Here is a 20644-nt window from a genome sequence, read left to right on the forward strand (position 1 = left end):
ACTGGACTGCCATCTGTCAAAAATGGTGTAGGGTCTCCTGCTTGGGGGGAGGGTTGGACTAGATGACCTACAAGGTGCCTTCCAACTCTGTTAATCCTTTAAATCTGCTATGGTCATAAATCAAGGATCACCTGTATACTCTCTCCTTCTTTATACACTACAATCTTTCTCCCAAATATATATCGAAGAAAACTAGATTGGAACCAGATTGGCGTGGTACGGAAGAAACACCAATAAGCTGCATTATGCCGATAACGTAACTCTGATAGCTGAACATACAAACCATTTGTGAACTCGAGTAACAAGAGTTTAGGAACCAAGTGAAACTAAGATTAAATATAAAGAAGGCCAAACTAGTGACAAAGGCACAGCAACCACTTTTAGAATTGACAATTAAGACTCTGAAGAGATGGAGAAATTCTATATTTGGGATTGATGGCTGGGTGGGGAATTGTGGGAGCTGAAGTTCACCCCTCTTAAAGTGGCCAAGGTTGAGAAACACTCAGGCATCTAGTTTTTCTCTACATCACAGTGATGTTTATTTCTTCTAGTGCTTTTCAAGAAACGATTTGTTTTTATTACCAATTCGTGAATGCAGAGGGCTTACTTGAATACATTCTCCTGATTTTTTGACATCTTTTGGTAAGGAGCTTTTTACAGTTTCTTAAAACTGCCTCCTGCTATCTCTCTGCAAACCTGCTCTGCAAATAATGAGAAGGTTTATATCTTGAAAAATTCAGATTCATTAGCCACTTTTCCTGGTCAAAGAATAAATACATAAACCAGAGTATGGACATGTACGGACAATGATGATTTTTCAAGGAGAGAAAGGTATGGGGAGATTCAGTAAATGGTGTTGGTATAAAGTAGATTTACATTTGTTTTCACCGTGTTTTTCACATCTCAATATTCTATTTGCCTTCTCATTTCATGTATCGCCTGCCTAACCTTATTTAGCCCCATTTATGGATAGGCATATACCGGTAAACAATCTCAAAACAAGGGATAGAATAGTAAAACCACAAGTTTTCTAAAAAGTAAGCACAAAGGAAGAAAAAGATGGAAAGGGAGGGAAAAGAAGACAAAGGAGTATATTTCCTTCCATGAGTTTAGAGCTGAATTATAATGTTATTCGTTCATTCAATTTGTATGCCCCCCCCCCTGCCCCAAACAAGTAACTCAACAAGAATTTAATTATTTATAGTGTATGGCAGGGGTGTCCAAACTTGGCAACTTTAAGACTTGTGGACTTCAACTCCCAGAATTCCCCAGCCAGCTCTGCTGGGAGTTCTGGGAGTTGAAGTCCACAAGTCTTAAAGTTGCCAAGTTTGGACACCCCTGGTGTATGGTACAAAATGATTTCTTCTCCCTTGAATGGTGAGTCTCTACAGTTTCTTGCGACCTAATGTTGGAATGATTTATAATACAGGTAGTCCTCAACTTACAACGGTCCTCTTAGTGACCGTTTGAAGTTACGGCACTAAAAAAAACGACCTATGACCGTTTTTCACACTTACAACTGTTATAGCATCCCCATGGTCACGTGATCAAAATTCTTGGGAACTGACTCACATTTATGACCGTTGCAGTATCCTGGGGTCACGGGGTCACCCTTTTTGCGACCTTCTGACAAGCAAAGTCCATGGGGAAATCAGAGTCCCTGCCTCAACAACCTTGTTACTAATTTAACAGCTTCTGTGATTCACTTTAACAATTCACTTAACCACAGTGGCGCAGTGATTAGAATGCAGTACTGCAGGCTACTTCTGCTGACTGCCGGCTGCCTGCAATTTGGCAGTTCGATTCTCACCAGGCTCAAGGTTGACTCAGCCTTCCATCCTTCCGAGGTGGGTGAAATGAGGACCCAGGTTGTTGGGTGTTAATAGGCTGACTCTGTAAACCGCTTAGAGAGGGCTGTAAAAGCACTGTGAAGCGGTACATAAGTCTAAGTGCTATTGCTATTAACAACTGAGTTAGGCTGGATTGTAAATCCAGCAATTCCCTCAACAGCAGCACTTAACAACTGTGGCAAGAAAAGGGGCCAAATTCATTTAACCGATGTTTCACTTAGTAAGAAAAATGCTTGGGCTCCATTGTGGTCGTGAAGGCGAGGACTACCCACAAGGGGGGGGGGATCGATGGGCCCTCTTGCCTGTTGCTGAACTACAACTCCCAGCATTCCTCATTGCCAGAGTCATAATTTCAGCTTAATTTGGAAGATAGAGATAGAGAACGAGAGAGTGAGAGACAGAGATATAGAGAACGAGAGAGTGAGAAATACAGGGAAAGTGAGAGAGAGAGAGAGACAGAGAGTGAGAGAGATAGAGAATGAGAGAGTCAGACAGAGAGAGAGACAGAGATATAGAGAATAAGAGAGAGAGTGAAAAATAGAGAAAGTGAGTGAGAGAGAGAATGAGAGTCAGACAGAGAGAGAGAGTGATATAGAGAATGAGAGAGAGAGAAATACAGAGAACGTGAGGGAGAGAGAGAGTGAGAGATAGAGAATGAGAGAGTCAGACAGAGAGTGAGAGACAGAGATATAGAGAATGAGAGAGAGAGAGAGTGAGAAATACAGAGAACGTGAGGGAGAGTGAGAGTGAGAGATAGAGAATGAGAGACAGAGAGAGAGAGAGAATGAGAGAGAGTGAGAAATACAGAGAAAGTGAGAGAGAGAGAGTGAGAGATAGAGAATGAGAGAGTCAGACAGAGAGTGAGAGACAGAGATATAGAGAATGAGAGAGAGAGAGAGTGAGAAATACAGAGAACGTGAGGGAGAGTGAGAGTGAGAGATAGAGAATGAGAGACAGAGAGAGAGAGAGAAAGAGAGAATGAGAGAGTGAGAAATACAGAGAAAGTGAGAGAGAGAGAGAGTGAGAGATAGAGAATGAGAGAGTCAGACAGAGAGAGTGAGAGACAGAGATATAGAGAATGAGAGAGAGAGTGAGAAATACAGAGAAAGTGAGTGAGAGAGAGAGACAGAGAGTGAGAGAATGAGAGAGTCAGACAGAGAGTGAGAGACAGAGATATAGAGAATGAGAGAGAGAGAGAGTGAGAAATACAGAGAAAGTGAGAGAGACACAGAGAGAGACAGAGAGTGAAAGAGTCAGACAGAGAGTGAGAGAGAGATATAGAGAATGAGAGAGAGAGAGTGAGAAATACAGAGAAAGTGAGAGAGACAGAGAGAGAGAATGAGAGAGTCAGACAGAGAGAGTGAGACAGAGATATAGAGAATGAGAGAGAGTGAGAAATACAGAGAAAGTGAGAGAGACAGAGAGAGAGAATGAGAGTCAGACAGAGAGAGTGAGAGACAGATATAGAGAATGAGAGAGAGAAATACATAGAAAGTGAGAGAGAGAGAATGAGAGAGTCAGACAGAGAGAGTGAGAGAGAGACAGAGATACAGAGAATGAGACAGCCTAAGTCCCTAAGAAATACAGAGAAAGTGAGAGAGAGAGAGAGAGAGAGAGAGAAACAGAGAGAGTGAGAGAGAGACTGGGTGAGAGAGAGATACAGAGAGAGTGGGAGAGAGACAGAGATACAGAGAATGAGAGATAGAGAATGAGAGAGTGAGAGAGATACAGAGAGAGTGAGAGACAGAGAGACAGAGCATGAGAGAGACAGAGTGAGACAGATACATATATATATAGAGAGACAAAGATACACAGAGAAATAGAGACACAAAGATACAGAGAGAAATACAGAGATATAGGGTGAATGAGAGATACAGAGAGAATGAGTGAGTCAGAGAGACATAGAGAGATATGCAGAGAGAGAGAGAGAGAGAGAGAGAGAGAGAGAGAGAGAGAGAGAGAGAGAGAGAGAGAGAGAGAGAGAGAGAGAGAGAGAGAGAGAGAGAGAGAGAGAGAGAGAGAGAGAGAGAGAGAGAGAGAGAGAGAGAGGATTTAGCCAAGGATTGTGATCCAGCCGGGCGGGGATCCTCGCCGACGGAAGAGAGTCTCGGGCGTGTCACACCGCCTGAAAACGTCGAGCTCCCCAACATCCCCGCGTGTCTCTCCCTCCCTCCCCCCCTCCTCTTGTTTTTCGGGACCGATGAAAGTGAACCGTTGGAACGGAGCTGGCCTGCCGGGGGGAGGGTGGGTGTAAAGGAAACAGCCCGGCATGAATGAATGAATGAATGAAATAGAACCCGGAGCTGGCGGGGGGAGGAGCGCGGCATCCGCAGGAACAGCCGCGGGCGGGCGCGGGGGGGGGGAGGGAAGATAGAGAGAGAGAGGCGAGAGAGACGCTGGTCACGGGGTGGGGACAAACGACGAGGAGGAAGGACCCGCGGTCGCCATTGGCGCCCATCACTGCCCGTCAGAGCCCCCCCCCTTCGACACTCCACTTCCTGGCGCTCGGCAGAGCCCCCGAGGAAGTGGCCCACGCCGGGCTGAGGCCACCGCCGCCCAAGCGCTGGAGCAGCATCTAAGCCCGCCTCCCCCCCCTCCCTCGGCTCTGCGCTCCCGGCTTCTCCTCTTCCTCCGCCGTCTCCTTCTCCAGCGCATCTCTGAAGCCGGCGGCTCCGCCATGGCCTGGCTCTGGAAGCGCGGGGGGTGAGCGGAGAAGGGGTCTCCAGGAGCCCCGACGCCGGCTTCCCCCCCCCCGCCCTCCCCCGAAAGCGGGGCACGCAGCCAGGTATGTAAAAGCCGGGCGGGGGTAGGTGGGTGGAGTTTGGACTTCAACTCCCATCATTCCCTAAGAATAGGGGTGGGGGGGAGGTTTAGTTGGGGGGGGGGTAATCAGAAGGGATTTAGGCTGGATTGCCACATTCCGGCCATTGGATGTTTCTAGACTCCGGAATTGATCGCTATATGTCTCTCCCCCCCTCCTTCCCTCCCCGCCTTGGATCTTAGCCGGACGTTGCTTGGCATACATGCTCTCTGCCTGTATCCAGGGATAATAAGTCAGCTGTGCTGCGTTTGGTCTCTCTTCTCCCTCCAGGTCCTCCCCGTTGTGTATTTCTGGGGTTCCAAGGCGTGCTGCTTCTCCCCCCCTCCCCCTTTTCAGGGTAGGGATCTGGGTCAGTAGTTGGGAAAAGCAGGAGAGGGTGGGAGGGAAGGTTGCAGTGGGGTGCCTGGAGGTTTATTGGGGGGGGGGAGGAGATCTGGAAGGAGGAACCGTGGGGGCAACTTGTGGGGTGGTGGCGGCGATGGAAGCAGCAAAAAGCCCAGTTTCAGTGGGGGGGGGGTCCTCTTTAAGGTGGGCAGGCAGCCCCGAGAAGAAGCCTTAGGAGAGAGGTAGATCTTGGAAGTCATAAGGACTGGAAAGTTAAAAATAAAATAAATTAAAATAGGGAGAATTGAGATGGGGGGGGTTGTGAAACAGTCATGAGATGGAATTGGGAGGCGAGGAAAGAGGTCGAAGTGCGGGGGGGGGGGGGAGAGTCTGGAAAACTAGGTTGGTATAATGCAGCTCAAGACCTGGAAAATAATATTTGTGTCATGTCCGAGTGGGTTTCTTGCAGTTTGTGGCATAGAAGGAGCTGAGTGGATTGATTACGAAAAGATAAGCATCCCGTGAGTGTGTTTGGGATGGGCGAGTTATTGGGGTTCTAGGCTGCTTTGGGGGCAAACCTTTGCGAATGGCCTCTGGTATCCTTCAGTGGTTTCTCTTTTCCTTTAATAGTGATCCTGAACAACCAAGTGCCCCGAATTCTTGCAACAGCCTTAACTGGGATGGCATTGATCAACCCCATTTTATCGACTGTGAAAAATCTTGTTTGGAAGACCAATTTGTCTTGGCTTACCTGGGATTTTAAACCTAAGGCTCTTGAATTTTGACAGACGTGTCTTAATGTGGAAGATTTTGGAACCGTGTTGTGTAGTAGCTAGACATTGCCTGGAAAGATGGAGTGTTGTGCAATGCTAAAATTAAAGCAATGTGTATGGGCTTCACTGTGCTACTTTGGAGTCTCTTGCAACATCCAGCATTAGAAGGGGTAATTGGTTTTAAAAAAAACCCGTCCTAATAAAAATATCCATAGCAATCATGAGGGAGTAGTAAGAGTACTCTTCTAGCAATAATGGGAAAGTAATAAGTACCCTCGTTATTACATGCCGCTTTGGGGGGGGGGAATTTGAAGTATTTTGTGTGGTTTTGTGTTTCAGCCATCCTTACAAGATCCTTACTAGATAAAAAGTCTTCCGGTGCAGGGAAATCTAAGGCTCCTAGCTGAAGGATTGCTCAAGGCTGCCTCTGAGTAGGAATGTAAGATCTTTACATGTAAGTAAAAGTGTTGCAAGAGTTGAATTAAGGCCCTCCTGGGTTTTCCGGTGACTTAATGGGCTGGACGTCTTTCAGAGAGGACGAATAAGGAAGGTAGCTGGAGAGCCAATTTGGTATAAGGTTTAAGACTCCAGGCTAGAAACTGGGAGTCCCATGAGTTCTAGTCTTATCTTAGGCACAAGGGCTAAGCGGGATGACCTTGGGCTAAACTCGTTCTTTCTCAGCCCCCAGGAAGAAAGAAAGCGGCAGTTGCAAAGCTACTGGAACTTCCGAAAACGTTGGCAAGAAAACTGCAGGGACTTGTCCAGGCAGTTCGCAGGAGTCAACAGTGACTCGAAGGCATTGAAAAAAAAATATAGAGAGATGGGTGATACAGAAGATAAAGGATGTCTAGACCAGTGTTGTTCAACCATGGCTGGCTGAGGAATTCTGGGAGTTGAAGTCCACATATCTTAAGGCCACCAAGTTCACTTATGTAGGAGAGGCGTATAGGTAAGTCTTTGACTTACGACTACAATTGAGCCCAAATTTTCTGTTGCTAATTGAGATATGTGTTAAGTGGGCTTTGCCCCATTTTACAACCTTTCTTGCCGGAGTTGTTAAGTGAATCCCTGCATGGTTGTTAAGTGAATTTGGCTGCCCTATTGATTTTGCTTGTCAGAAGGCTGCAAAAGGCGACTCCGGGACGCTTCAGCTTTCATAAATATGAACCAGGGGCCAAGCCTCTGAATTTTGATTACGTGACTTATGGAGATGGTGCAATGGTCATAGATATGAAAAACGGTCATAAGTCCATTTTTCCACTGCCATTGTAACTTTGAATGGTCGCTAAAAGTACTCTTGTAAGTCGAGGACTACCTCTCTGCTTCCCACTATTTGCAATACATAAGTTTTAAATGCGGACATGGAGCCCTCCACTTAACAACCATTTGTTTGGTGACAGTTCCTCACACTTACAACCGTCGCAGCGTCACAGGGTCACAGGATCAAATTTCAAGAACATGGCAACCAGCATGCATTTAACCATAGTTGAAGCACCCTGGGGTTACGTGATCATCATCTGAGACCTCCTCAGACGGTTTCTGATAAGCAAAATTGATGGGGAAAGCTGGGTTCACTGAACAACTGCAGTGATTTGCCTAACCATTATGGTAAACAAAAAGGTCATAAAATCGAGCAAGACTCGTTTAACAATCGTTTAGCAATCGAAATTCCGTTCCCGACTGTAGTCGTAAGTTGGGAATTATAATGGCCTTATTATTGCTCTTAGGTAGACACAATTAAATTCACTTTTCCTTTTGGAGTTGCAGTGGAAGGTCAGTAGAGTATGGCATCTGTTGCACAGCGATGGGGCAAAACCTCTTCAGCAAGTTTACAAGATTGTAATTCAAATTTGTGCAGAGCTGACTATGCCCAATTGCTCTAAATGCTCTTCTCGATTAGACAACTTGATTATATTCGTGCATTGCGATCAGTCATTTTTAATTAAGTTCTGATGAATAAACCATAATAGACGGGATTCTCACAGCATGCAATACTTAATATAGCTTTTAAACCATAATGGGGTTTGCTTGGATATGGCTGAGTATGTGATTTATAAACCGTTTTAATGTAGTTTGTTAGCTGAGCCAAACATGGGTTTTTAAATTACGAATGAGCAAACGGTAGGTCAGTATATTGTTCCTTTATCAAAACTTAGTTATTAATTTAAATGGTGGCCTATGAAGCTATCCTTGCCATTTCTATTCCTCTTAGTAAGCTACAAGAGATGATGAAATGTTTCTGAACCTTATCAGATGATCTGTAATCTGGAATGAGATCAGAGTGTTACCTAAGTGACTGGTTCAGAATCAATAGATGGAGATACAATTAACAAATAAAAGCAGTATTCCATGTCCTTATTGAGCATGTTAAGCAAACATTCACTGTGTTTGGAAAAAGAATAGGTAACCAGGTCACACAATGATCCCAACACACACAAATAGAGAGGTAGAATGACCGAAGTAGGAGGAGATATTACATTTTGGAACCTCAATTATTACAGCTTAAGTGAAGCGCGCGTCACAGGACTCTGGATCATGGATAGTTGTAAAAAGTTCACAACCTTTCATCCCTGTAATGGTGGGAACTGGGTTTTGCTTCTGGTAGTTTTCTGAAAGAGTAGTGTCGTTGTTAGTTGCGAAGTCATGTCCGACCCATTGCGACCCCATGTCCTCTATCATCCTTTTTAAGTTTATTTAAGCTCAGGCCTACTGCTTCAGTGACTCCATCCAGCCACCTCATTCTCTGTCATCCCCTTCTTCTTTTGCCCTCCATCTTTCCTAGCATTAGGCTCTTCTCCAGTGAGTCCCTCCTTCTCATTAGGTGGCCAACGTATTTGAGTTTCATCTTCAGGATCTGGCCTTCTAAAGAGCAGTCAGGGTTGATCTCCTCTAGGAATGACCGGTTGGATCGCCTTGCAGTCCAAGGGACTCGCAGGAGTCTTCTCCAGCACCAGTGTTCAAAGGCCTCAATACAATACAATAGCAGAGTTGGAAGGGACCTTGGATGTCTTCTAGTCCAACCCCCTGCCTAGGCAGGAAACCCTATACCGTTTCAGACAAATGGCTATCCAACATCTTAAAGACTTCCAGTGTTGGGGCATTCACAACTTCTGGAGGCAAGCTGTTCCACTGATTAATTGTTCTAACTGTCAGGAAATTTCTCCTAAGTTGCTTCTCTCCTTGATTAGTTTCCACCCATTGCTTCTTGTTCTGCCCTCAGGTGCCTTGGAGAATAGTTTGACTCCCACTTCATTGTGGCAACCCCTGAGATATTGGAATACTGCTATCATGTCTCCCCTAGTCCTTCTTTTCATTAAACTAGACATACCCAGTTCCTGCAACCGTTCTTCATGTTTTAGCGTCCAGTCCCCTAATCATCTTTGTTGCTCTTCTCTGCACTCTTTCCAGAGTCTCCGCATCTTTTCTACATCGTGCTGACCAAAACTGGATGCAGTATTCCAAGTGTGGCCTTACCAAGGCATTATAAAGTGGTATTAACACTTCACGTGATCTTGATTCTGTCCCTCTGTTGATGCAGCCTAGAACTGTGTTGGCTTTTTTGGCAGCTGCTGCACACTGCTGGCTCATATTTAAAGGGTTGTCCACTAGGACTCCAAGATCCCTCTCACAGTTACTCCTGTTGAGCAAGGTACCACCTATACTGTACCTGTGCATTTCGTTTTTGTTGCCTAAATGTAGAACCTTACTCTCAATTCTTTGGCGCTCAGCCTTCCTTAAAGTCCAACTTTCACAGCCATACGGCTGTGAGTCATGTGGTCATTAAAGCGGGTCCAGATTCCCCCGTTGACTTTGCTTGTTGGAAGCCAGCTGGGAAGGTCACAAACGGGGATGACACGATCCGGGGAAGCTGCAGCTGTCCTAAACCAGGGATCAGCAACCTTAAACACTCAAAGAGCCACAAAGGTCCTAACCGGAAGCCCCTTCCCTCCCCCCCCGGCCATTCAATTCTGAAGCCAACCGGAAATCCGGTTCCCCCACCATAGAGTCTCCTCCTAGCGCAGAGCTCTTTTTCCTCTACCTGTCCTAACGGAAAGCCCTGTCAATTGTGTAGCCGACTGACGACAGGGAGCTGCAGCAGAGGGATAAAAGAGCCACATGCAGCTCCGGAGCCGCAGGTTAATGAACTCTGTCCTAAACACATGCTGGTTGCCAAGCGTCTGAATTTTGAACCTGTCCCCCATGACTGCAATGGTTGTAAGTGTTAGGATTGACCGTAAGTCCTTTTTTTCCCAGTGGGATTGTAATCTCAAGCGGTCACTAAATGAATGCTTGTACGACTACTTGTATATCCGTTGTTTTTCTACTTAGCAGTTTAAAGTCCTGGGTTGGAAGGGCATACTAGGTGATGCTGATTTCACACAAGCCCTTTAAACAGTATGGGTGTAACCCCCAGAATTTCTCCTGGAGTTATTGTCTTGTTTTAATTGTTAATGTGACGAAAGGGTATAATTTACCCCATATGTAGGGAGTCCTATTAATATTTCGTTAAGGTAAATGACATTTACATGAAATGACTGGCTGTCCTTTCTCACTCCCTTTCCTGTTAATCACCGAGATGAAATCTCTTTCTGATTTCTCTATCCCTCTGGAGAGAATTGATGACTTCATTGAATAACTTCCATACCGCTCCTGGAGCTAATTGGCACGTTGACAGTGGATCGGGGATAAACATTACTGGTTCAGTGGACCAGAGTTCCAGGGTTGGTGGCCTGGAGCTGGGGGGGCGGGCAGGGGGAAGAGCAGATGGTTTTGTGGGAGGGGCAGGCGAGCATCCGTTACTCGCACCACGAGCAAATGCAACACTCACACGAGCGAGACTCTGTTATGAATAAGCAATGGCCCAGTAGTGGGCTGTGGCCCACAGGTTGGGGTCCCCTGCAATTGACATGTTTGATGAGGTTCTTGCTTCTTCCCAATATAGCTATGGTGTTTAGAGTAGAATGGAATAGAATAGAACAGAATAGAATGGAATGGAATGGAATAGAATAGATTCTTTATTGGCCATGTGTGATTGGACACACAAGGGATTTGTCTTTGGTGCATAAGCTCTCAGTGTACATAAAAGAAAAGATACATTCGTCAAGAATCATAAGGTACCACACTTAATGATAGTCATAGGGTACAAATAAGCAATCAGGAAACAATATCAATATAAATCGTAAAGATACAACCACAGAGTTACGGTCATGAGTGGGAGGAGATGGATGATAGGAACGATGAGAGGACTAATAGTAATAGTAATGCAGACTTAGTAAATAATTTGACAGTGGTGAGGGAATTATTTGTTTAGCAGAGTGATGGCGTTCGGGGAAATAACTGTCCTTGTGTCCAGTTGTCTTGGTGTGCAGTGCTCTATACAGTCGTTTTGAGGGTAGGAGTTGAAACAATTTATGTCCAGGGTGTGAGAGGGTCTGTAGATATTTTCACGGCCTTCTTTTTGATTCGTGCAGTGTACAGGTCCTCAATGGAAGGCAGGTTGGTAGTAATTGTTTTTTCTGTAGTTCTAATTATCCTCTGAAGTCTGGGTCTCTCTTGTTGGGTTGCAGAACCACCAAGTAGAGTAGAAAAGTTTCTCAATCTTGGCCACTTTAAGCTGCATGGACTTCAACTCCCAGAAAATCTGGAAGTTGAAGTCCACGCCAGCTTAAAGTCGTTGGGAAACACTGGAGTAGAGGAGAACAGAACAGAAGGCAACAGAATAGAGTTGGAATGGATGTTGGAGGTCTTCTAGCCCAACCCCCTGTTCTAGCAGGAGACCTTATACCCTTTCTGATAAATGGCTGTCCAGTGTCTTCTTAAAAACCTCCAGTGATGGACCAGCCACAACCTCTGAAGGCAAGCAGTTCCATTGGTTGATTGTTCTCACTGTTGGGAAGTTTCTCCTTACTTCTAGGTTGTATCTCTCCTTCATAGGTTTCTAACCATTGTTTCTTATCTTGCCTGCAAGTGCTTTGGAGAATAGGTTGACACCCTCTTCTTTGTGGCAGCTCCTTAGATATTGGGACATAGTTTTCATGTCATATAATGCAATATTATGTCAACCTATGCATTAACCTGAAGGCAAGTGGTTGAGGTTTCTCTCTGTCACCCCATCTTTTGCCCCTCAAGATGATAGCCTGTTTCCCTGAAAATAAGACCTCCCCAGATAATAAGCCCAATTGGGCTTTTGAGCGCATTCACTAAAGTAAACCCTCCCCCAAAACAAGCCCTTCCTGAAAATATTGCAACACAGCAGCAGCCACGAGGTGACCACGCTCGCCACCTCCTGCACCTCAAAAATAATAAGACCTTCCCGAAAATAAGGCCAAGAAAATTAGACAACAAAAACGAAATGCACAGGTACAATATAGGTGGTACCTTGCTCAGTAGTAGTAACTGTGAAAGGGATCTTGGAGTCCTAGTGGACAACCATTTAAATATGAGCCAGCAGTGTGCAGCAGCTGCCAAAAAAGCCAACACAGTCCTAGGCTGCATCAACAGAGGGATAGGATCAAGATCACGTGAAGTGTTAATACCACTTTATAAGGCCTTGGTAAGGCCACACTTGGAATACTGCATTCAGTTTTGGTCACCACGATGTAGAAAAGATGTGGAGACTCTAGAAAGAGTGCAGAGAAGAGCAACAAAGAGGATTAGGGGACTGGAGACTAAAACATGAAGAACGGTTGCAGGAACTGGGTATGTCTAGCTTAAGAGAAAGAAGGACTAGGGGAGACATGATAGCAGTGTTCCAATATCTCAGGAGTTGCCACAAAGAAGAGGGAGTCAAACTATTCTCCAAGGCACCTGAGGGTAGAACAAGAAGCAATGGGTGGAAACTAATCAAGGAGAGAAGCAACTTAGAACTGAGGAGAAACTTCCTGACAGTTAGAACAATTATTCAGTGGAACAGAAAATGCCTACAGAAGTTGTGAATGTCCCAACACTGGAAGTCTTTAAGAAGATGTTGGATAGCCATTTGTCTGAAACGGTATAGGGTTTCCTGCCTAGGCAGGGGGTTGGACTAGAAGACGTCCAAGGTCCATTCCAACTCTACTATTGTATTGTATTGTATTAAGTGCTTATTTGGGGGTGGGGTGTCAAAAGAAAATAAGACCCTGTCTTATTTTCGGGGAAACACATGGTACCAAGGGATATCCAAGCAGTTTTCTGCAGGAAGGGCAAGTTGACTCGTCTTCCTAATTTGAGTAGAGATGTTGCTGATATGCATGTTTCTAGCTTCCTCAGCGCAATTCTTTCCCACATAAAATTACCTGTCAGCTTCGGTATGCTTTTATCTCTGTAATCCATTTCCTGAGCATGAACTACGGAATGCCAGGCTCATGAATGTGGAACTGGTAAAGCCACACTTAGACTACTGCATCCCGTTTTGGTCACCACATCACGAAAAAGATGTTGAGACTTTGGAAAAAAGTGTAAAGAACAGGAGTTAAGATCATTAAGGGCCCGGAGACAAAAACATACAAAAACCGGTTGCATTACTTTCCTTCCTATTTACTTCTGTATTTCGTATCTTACCTTACAATGGAGGGAAGGGATAGAAAGAGAAGGAGAGAGGGTAGGGGGAGGAAGAGGAAAGGAGTAAGGGAGAGGCAAGGGAAGAAGAAAGTAAAGAAGGGGGGAAGTTGAAAAGAAAAGAAAAAAATAGGGTGGTGATAATACAAAACAGGTGTACGGGATGGTAATCAAAGCAACTCCGAATGTCTATTTTAACGTTTTATATGGGAAAACAAATACGTAAAAGTGATCAAGATAAATAAGAATTATAACTATGTGAGTGTATACTTGTAACTATATATAAGAGAATAAAAATATTTTTTTTAAAAAAAAACTCTAATAAAAGGTTTAAAATTTGGAAATTCCCAGCTCCGAGAATCAAAAGCCATGGCTAAACTTGTAGCATTTTCTATATAGTATTTATTTGTTAACCAATTAAGTTTAGCGCTGATCGGGGGGCGGGGGGGGCTGTGAGAATGTTGACTTCAGTATCTAAGCTTGTTCAGCGCAGAGCAGTTGTAAGTATGTCGGCTTAAAAATAATGTCCCCTTATCTGCAACGAGACCAGCACTCTGGCAAGCCTTTCTACCCACCTACCCACCGCTGTGACTTTTGTGAGGATTACAAAATCCCATCTTTTCCAGCTGAGAATGCTGGAAAAGGATACCGTTCCAATACAGGTAGATCTCGGCTTTTAATGACCCCAACTGAGCTCAACATTTCTGTCGTTAAGTGAGACATTTGTCGAGTGAGTTTCCCCCCCCCCCCCATTTTATGACCTTTCTCGCCACAGTTGTTAAAAATATCTGGTTCTGGGATTTGTGTGTGTGTGTGTGTGTGTGTGTGTGCAGGTAGTCCTCGACTTACGATCACAATTGAGCCCAACATTTTTGTTGCTAAGCGAGACCTTTGTTCAGTGAGTTTTGCCCCAGTTTACAACCTTTCTTGCCACAATTGTTACGGGAATCCCTGCAGTTGTTAAGCTAGACACCTGGTTGTTAAGTGAATCTGGCTTCCCCGTTGACTTTGCTGGTCAGAAGATCACCCGGGGAGAAGGGGCGGTCTAGAAATTTAATAAATTATTATTAATTATTATTACCAAAGGGGATCACAGGGCACACACACACACACACCCCCACACATAAATTTGAACCAGTTGATTCCGATCCCCTGACCCTGGGGATGCTGTTCGTAAGTCTAAAAAAAGTCACCTTTTTCAGTACCGCTGTAATTTTGAACGGTCATTAAACGAACTGTTTGTAAGTCGAGGACTGCTTGCTTTCGGAGGAATTTGCGTTTTTGTTCTAATCCAAGGGGTAAAAGGGGAAAACGGTTATGCTGCAATTGGAATACCCAGAACCCCAGAAATAAATAGGATACATTTCCTGCTATTTGCAACTGGAAGCTCAACATGACTTGGCACTAAAATAGCCTGAAATCCATTTCCTGGGCTTTTATTTTTGACCCGCCGAATTTGAATCTGCCAAGAGGTGCCTTAGTATCCTTTACACGAGATGAAGGATGTGGAGGCCTGGCCAAATGATGTTTTCCCTGTGATGGGACCAATAGTACAGGTAGTCCTCGACTTACGACTACAAGTGGACCCCAAATTTATGTGGTTGATGATCCGTTCGGTGATCCTCGCCCCATTTTACGATTTTTCTTGCCACGTTTTTTGTGAAGTGGATCACTGCAATTGTTCAATTCGTCACACAGTTGTTAAAGTGAATCTGGTTTCCCCCTTGGCTTTGCTGGTCAGAAGGTCGCAGAAGGGGATCACATGAGCACCCCCCCTTTCCCTGGACACTGCAACAGTCGTAAATGCGAATCGGTTGTCAGACATCCAAATTTAAATTGTGATCGTGGGGATGCTGCAATGGTCGTAAGTGTGGGAAATGGTCATAAGTCACTTTTTAGGCACTGTTGTAACTTGAAACGGTCACTAAGTGAGCTGTCATAAGTCGAGGACTGTCTGTATAGATCTCCCGGTTCCACCGAATCTTTTTAATTCTTATATTATTAGGTTTCAGGAGAGAGGAATTGAGAGGGCCTTTGATTTAGCTTTAGGCACTTAGGATGTGAGGCAATACAAGGAGTCCTCAACTTACGACCATCTTGAGCCCAAAAATTTCTGCTGTTAAGCATTTGCTAAGTGAGTTTTGGCCCCTGTTTACGACTTTTCTTGCCACGGTTGTTAAGTGGGTCGCTGCTGTTGTGAGGTTAGTAATGGTTGTTAAGTGAATCTCGCTTCCCCATTAATTTTGCTTCTCAGATGGTCACAAAAGTGGACACAGCAACCATCATGAGTCAGTTGGTAAGTGTCTGAATTTTGATTTCGTGACCATGGGCGACGGTCATAAGTGTGAAAAACGGTCATAAGTCACTTTTAGTGAACAGTCACTAAAAAAAACTGTTGCAAGTCGAGGACTACCCATACGTTCCTCCTTAGTACGGATAGTCCTCATTTAACAACCACGATTGGGACTCGGCAAATCGGTCATTAAGCAAAGCATTGCGTCAGTGAAACGGCCACGGTGCTTACGATCTTTCCTTTGCTTTATGGTCCTGGAAAGTTGCAAATGCGAGAGTTGGTTGTACGGCGGTTAGTTTGTTGTCATCGTCACTGCAAACCGTTGCTAAGCAACGACAGTTGTGAAACGAGGACTATTGGTTAACAATAGGGGGAGCATGTGGTGATGACAGGGCCGAGTCGTAACTTTGGAGAACTTAATTCACCTGTTCTGACCTGGGCACGAAGCCGAGTCCTCGTCCCGATAAACCCCTTTTTATTTAATTTACAGTGAATTCCTCTCCAGCAAAGCCTGTCCTCTCCCATAGTCTTTCAAGAGGGTTCACAATTAACGACCTTTATCAGGCTCGGAGAGTGGCCAGGCCGACATTTTTCAGACGCCACAATATTTGGCAAGAATGCAGGAATGAACTAATTGTCTCCTGCAAACTCCACTCCCCTTTCGCTCCTCTATTACTCCCTATTCACCATCCACCTGTGGCTTTACTCCGAAGTTGACCCTTGTTCCTTAACTGTCCTTCTCCTGGGAGCTCTGCGCATGCGCATATTGGGAACAGGCTCCAGCTGTTGTTCTGCCCCACTGATAATGTGACTCCAAAGGCAGCTAATAACTGGCATAACGGCTCTGGTCCCCTCTCTGCCTCCGACACAGAGCCCTCGTCAGAGCCTTCTCCAGACTCCAGGACTGGCCCCTGTTCCTCCCCAACCTCCTCACTGTCCGAATCTGCTGCACAGCTCCGCTGGCGGGCCACAAAACCACCTGAGGCAAATATGTCCATCGCTGGTCACTCAGCCGCTGTAGAAGTCATCCAAGTGACGTGAGTGGCAGGAAGGAAAGGCAGGTGTAGCATAGGTGTAGACTTAGACTTACATTAACTTTATTTCCACTTCAAATGTACGCTAAATGGCGTACATTAAAATGAAATTTCGTTGCACACAGCTCTCAAAGGGTGTCCACCTCCAATATACGCTACATAAACATGACCAAAATATAAATAAATATAGTAAATGAAATGCCAGTATGTGGTTATGTATTAAATCTTGGTATATTTTATGATGAAGGACGTTTAAACAATTATAGACAAATGTAAATGGAGGTATGATGATGGTAACATGTATAAATATATCTGAGTTAAAATACTTGCGTTAATATGAATTATGTTTGTTGACTGTGGAAGAGATGCACGAAAGCCTTTTTGTAACCAAACTGATACACTTTCTAGAGTATGTAAAGATGTATGTATGTATGTATGTATGTATGTATGTATGTATGTATGTATATGTTGTATTTGTGCTGATAAATAAATAAAGGGAGACTAGTATAGATCTATTTCAAGCTATTTAGCTCTCATCAGCTAGCCATACCCTTACTGGGAATTGGACCAGGGCTGTATTGCATATTAGGCCGATGTAATTGCCACTAAGCCACAGGCTCTCTTCCTTATCAGCTAGGCCAGGGAAATAGGTATGTATATGTGTTACAACCCCTGGTATGCCCAAATATGGGAGGGAGCTCACTACTCCCCCTTTCTGTCCTTCAGCTCATTACAGAGGACCATCCAGGAAGAAAACTAATATGCAATACAGCCCAGGTTCAAATCCCAGTAAGGGTATGTCTAGCTGATGAGAGCTAAATAGCTTGAAATAGATCTATACTAGTCTCCCTTTATTTATTTATCAGCACAAATACAACACAAATATAAAAAGGCAACATTAAAAATAAAAATATGGTTTTCTGCCTGGATGGTCCTCTGTAATGAGCCGAAGGACAGAAAGGGGGAGTAGTGAGCTCCCTCCCATATTTGGGTATACCAGGGGTTGTAACACAAATACATATATATAATCACTAAATGTCTACGGAGGTTCTCAGTCCTCCAGGACATGGTTGTCTCACAGATGAATTTGTTCAGGAGGCAACTGGACTTTCTGGTTTTTCTTTTGAAGACGTTTCGCTTCTCATCCAAGAAGCTTCCCCTTCACCCATTCATTCTTCGGAGCTTGAAGAAACTTCTTGGATGAGGAGCGAAATGTCTTTGAAGGAAAAAAAAAAACTCAGAAAATCCAGTTGCCTCTTGGGGGAAAAAAACAAAAACCCACACTTTTCGGACACACTTATGACCATTGCAGCATCCCCCCCCCCATCACATGATTTACTTTTGGATGGTTGACAACCGATTCATATTTATGACAGTGGCAGTGTCCCAGGGTCATGTGATCATCCGTTGCAACCTTCTAGCAAGCAAAGTCAATGCGGAGGACGGTGTCACTTCACTAAGGGATCAGTGGTGGGATACGACAGGTATGCTCTGGTTTGGGCGTACCGGTGTCTGCTGGGAGCAGCAGGTACCGTTCCGGTACAGTGCTTCGGAGGGCCCGCCTGCTCTCCTTACTGTTATTTGAGCCGAGCAGGGCATTTGCGCACACACACGGAGCACATGGTGGGCGCCCGGCCCCGTTGCAGTGTACCGGTTGCAACAGGATCCGGAACCCCCCACGGTGCGGGATTCACTTAATCAATGTGGCAAGTCGTGAAATGGGACAAAACTCTTTCAAAAGATTTTTAGCTCAGAGCTGAAGAAGCTTCTTGGATATACGAAGCGAAGTCTTTAAAGAAAAACCAGAAAGTCCAGTTGCCTCCTGAAAAAGGAACCTTTGGGACTTAGAATAACTTTATTGTGACTTTACATTACCCTAATCTGCATACGTTAAAATCTGCATACAAAATGAATGAAGAAATGACTACAAAAATTGCGCACATACCTACATATATTATATGACACAGAGAAACCACACAGCCTAGTCCAGATGTCCTCCAGAAGGCTGTGAATTCAAAACTCTGCTCCTTCAGCACATTTTTCTAAGCCACCCCCTCTACCTGGGCCGGGCACCTGCTGGTTGATACTGCCGCATCTTGCAGGTATTCAAGAAGCCAGCAATCTAATGCTGGGCCCCAAAGTGAGCCTGTTATGTTAATTCAGCCTCTCCCAACCAGGTGTCTTTACTTATGTGTAAGATTAGAACTCCCACAATCCCTCCCTCCCCTCTGCTGAGCGTTAGGAGAATGGAAGGTTTCATTTTCCTTCCCATTGTATTATAAATCATGCTGTCACCCATCTTTAAGGCAACCTGATTGCATGAATTTAAATGAATTGGATTCCTTAAATGAAAATGTCTCCCTTCGCTGGCTTAGTTCCCATGCTGTAGCATCATTCTACTATAACCTCGCTTGCTGCAACATAGCTTTTTTCAAGAGACGGTCCTCGACTTAGAACAGTTCAATTAGTTCACAAAGTCGTTTAGTGACCGCTCAAAGTTACAGGGAGAATTGCCAGGAGAAATATCAACAACCTCAGATTTGCAGATGATAGCACTCTAATGGCAGAAATCGAAGAGGAACGAAAGAGGAAGGAGAGTGCAAAAGTTGGCTTGAAACTCAACAGTAAGAAAACTCAGATCATGACATCCAGCCCTCTCAATTCCTGGCAAGCAGATGGGGAAGAAATGGAGGTAGTGATAGATTTTATTTTCCTGGGCTCCAAGATCACCGCAGATGATGCAGCCAAGAAATTTAAAAACGCTTGCTCCTGGGGAGGAAAGCTATGGCAAATCTAGACAGCATACTAAAAAGCAGAGAAATCACCCTGCCCCCCAAAAAATGTGTATAGTCAAGGCTATAGTTTTCCCAGTTGCAATGTATGGCTGTGAAGGTTGGACCATAAGGAAGGCTGAGCACCAAAGAATGGAGGCCTTTGAACTATGGTGCTGGAGAAGACTCCTGCGAGTCCCTTGGACTGCAAGGTCAGTCCTAGAGATCAACCCTGACTGCTCTTTAGAAGGCCAGATCCTGAAGGTGAAACTCAAATACTTTGGCCACCTAATGAGAAGGAAGGACTCACTGGAGAAGAGCCTGATGCTGGGAAAGACAGAGGGCAAAAGAAGAAGGGGACGACAGAGAACGAGGTGGCTGGATGGAGTCACTGAAGCAGTAGGCCTGAGCTTTAATACACTCCAGAGGATGGTAGAGGATAGGAAGGCCTGGAGGAACGTTGCCCATGGGGTCACGATGCGTTGGACACCATTTCACAACTAACAACAACAACGAAGTTACAGTGAAAAAAAGTGACAAATTCAGACGCTTGGCAATGGGTTCATGCTTATGGCCATTGCTGTGTCCCCAGATCACGTGATCCCCTTTTGCGACCTTCTGACAACCAAAGGCAATGTGGGAAGCCAGGTTCATTTCACAACCGGGTTACTAACTTATCCACTGCAGTGATTCGCTTTAACAGCTGTGGCCAGGAAGGCCAGGGGACAAAACTCACTTAACAAATGTGCCACCGAACAAATGTTGGGCCCGATTGCGTGTCACTGCGTTAATTGGTTTGCTAGCTGCGCTGAAAATTTACTGCGCAGGTCACAGGCCTTATCAGCAAGTGATTTACTGCGCCTGCTCACACACATTCCAAAAAGAGACTTCTGATCTTCTGTTCGCCTGCCACAAGGCAGGCACATAGCTCTGCAGAGATGTCATTAATTTAGATAGTAAGGTTTTGTATATTTTTATTTTCATATTAAAGCTTGTTTTCATTAGAACATGTTACCGGGTCTTATTTTCGTTTTTTCTGAAGATATGCTGTTAGGAAAGCCGACGGTCTACACCTCATTAGCTCAGGGTGAAATTTCCCCTGACATTGCGGTCGTAAGTCGAGGACTACCTGTGTTGTCCTGTTCATAACCAGGTTTGCTGCAACATGGCAGCTTATTTGAGAGACGGCGGCTTGGTCCGCATATCAAGCTTAAGTCCTAAACCAATTATGGCTAACCTTTT

General features: G+C 44.8%; 1 protein-coding gene and 1 long non-coding RNA gene across 4 annotated transcripts in view; both read left to right on the forward strand.

Annotated features, from left to right (window-relative positions):
* Positions 1-20644, forward strand: part of LOC309383178 — a 474080-nt gene that overhangs the window by 360105 nt on the left and 93331 nt on the right. The window lies entirely within an intron of this gene.
* The window catches only part of AGPAT1 (1-acylglycerol-3-phosphate O-acyltransferase 1), a 50596-nt gene continuing 34218 nt past the window's right edge, over positions 4267-20644 (forward strand). The window contains exon 1 of one of the 3 annotated variants that reach the window (XM_081935387.1): positions 4267-4635. The gene's annotated coding sequence lies outside the window, so the exon portion shown is untranslated. Of the gene's footprint in view, positions 4636-6162; positions 6223-6370; positions 6718-20644 lie in introns of those variants that run through there. The other 2 variants (XM_081935389.1, XM_081935388.1) reach the window with 2 other exon arrangements.

This window comes from Natrix helvetica (genome assembly GCF_964273705.1).
Source record: "Natrix helvetica genome assembly, chromosome: 1".
NCBI classification, from domain to species: Eukaryota; Metazoa; Chordata; class Lepidosauria; order Squamata; family Natricidae; genus Natrix; species Natrix helvetica.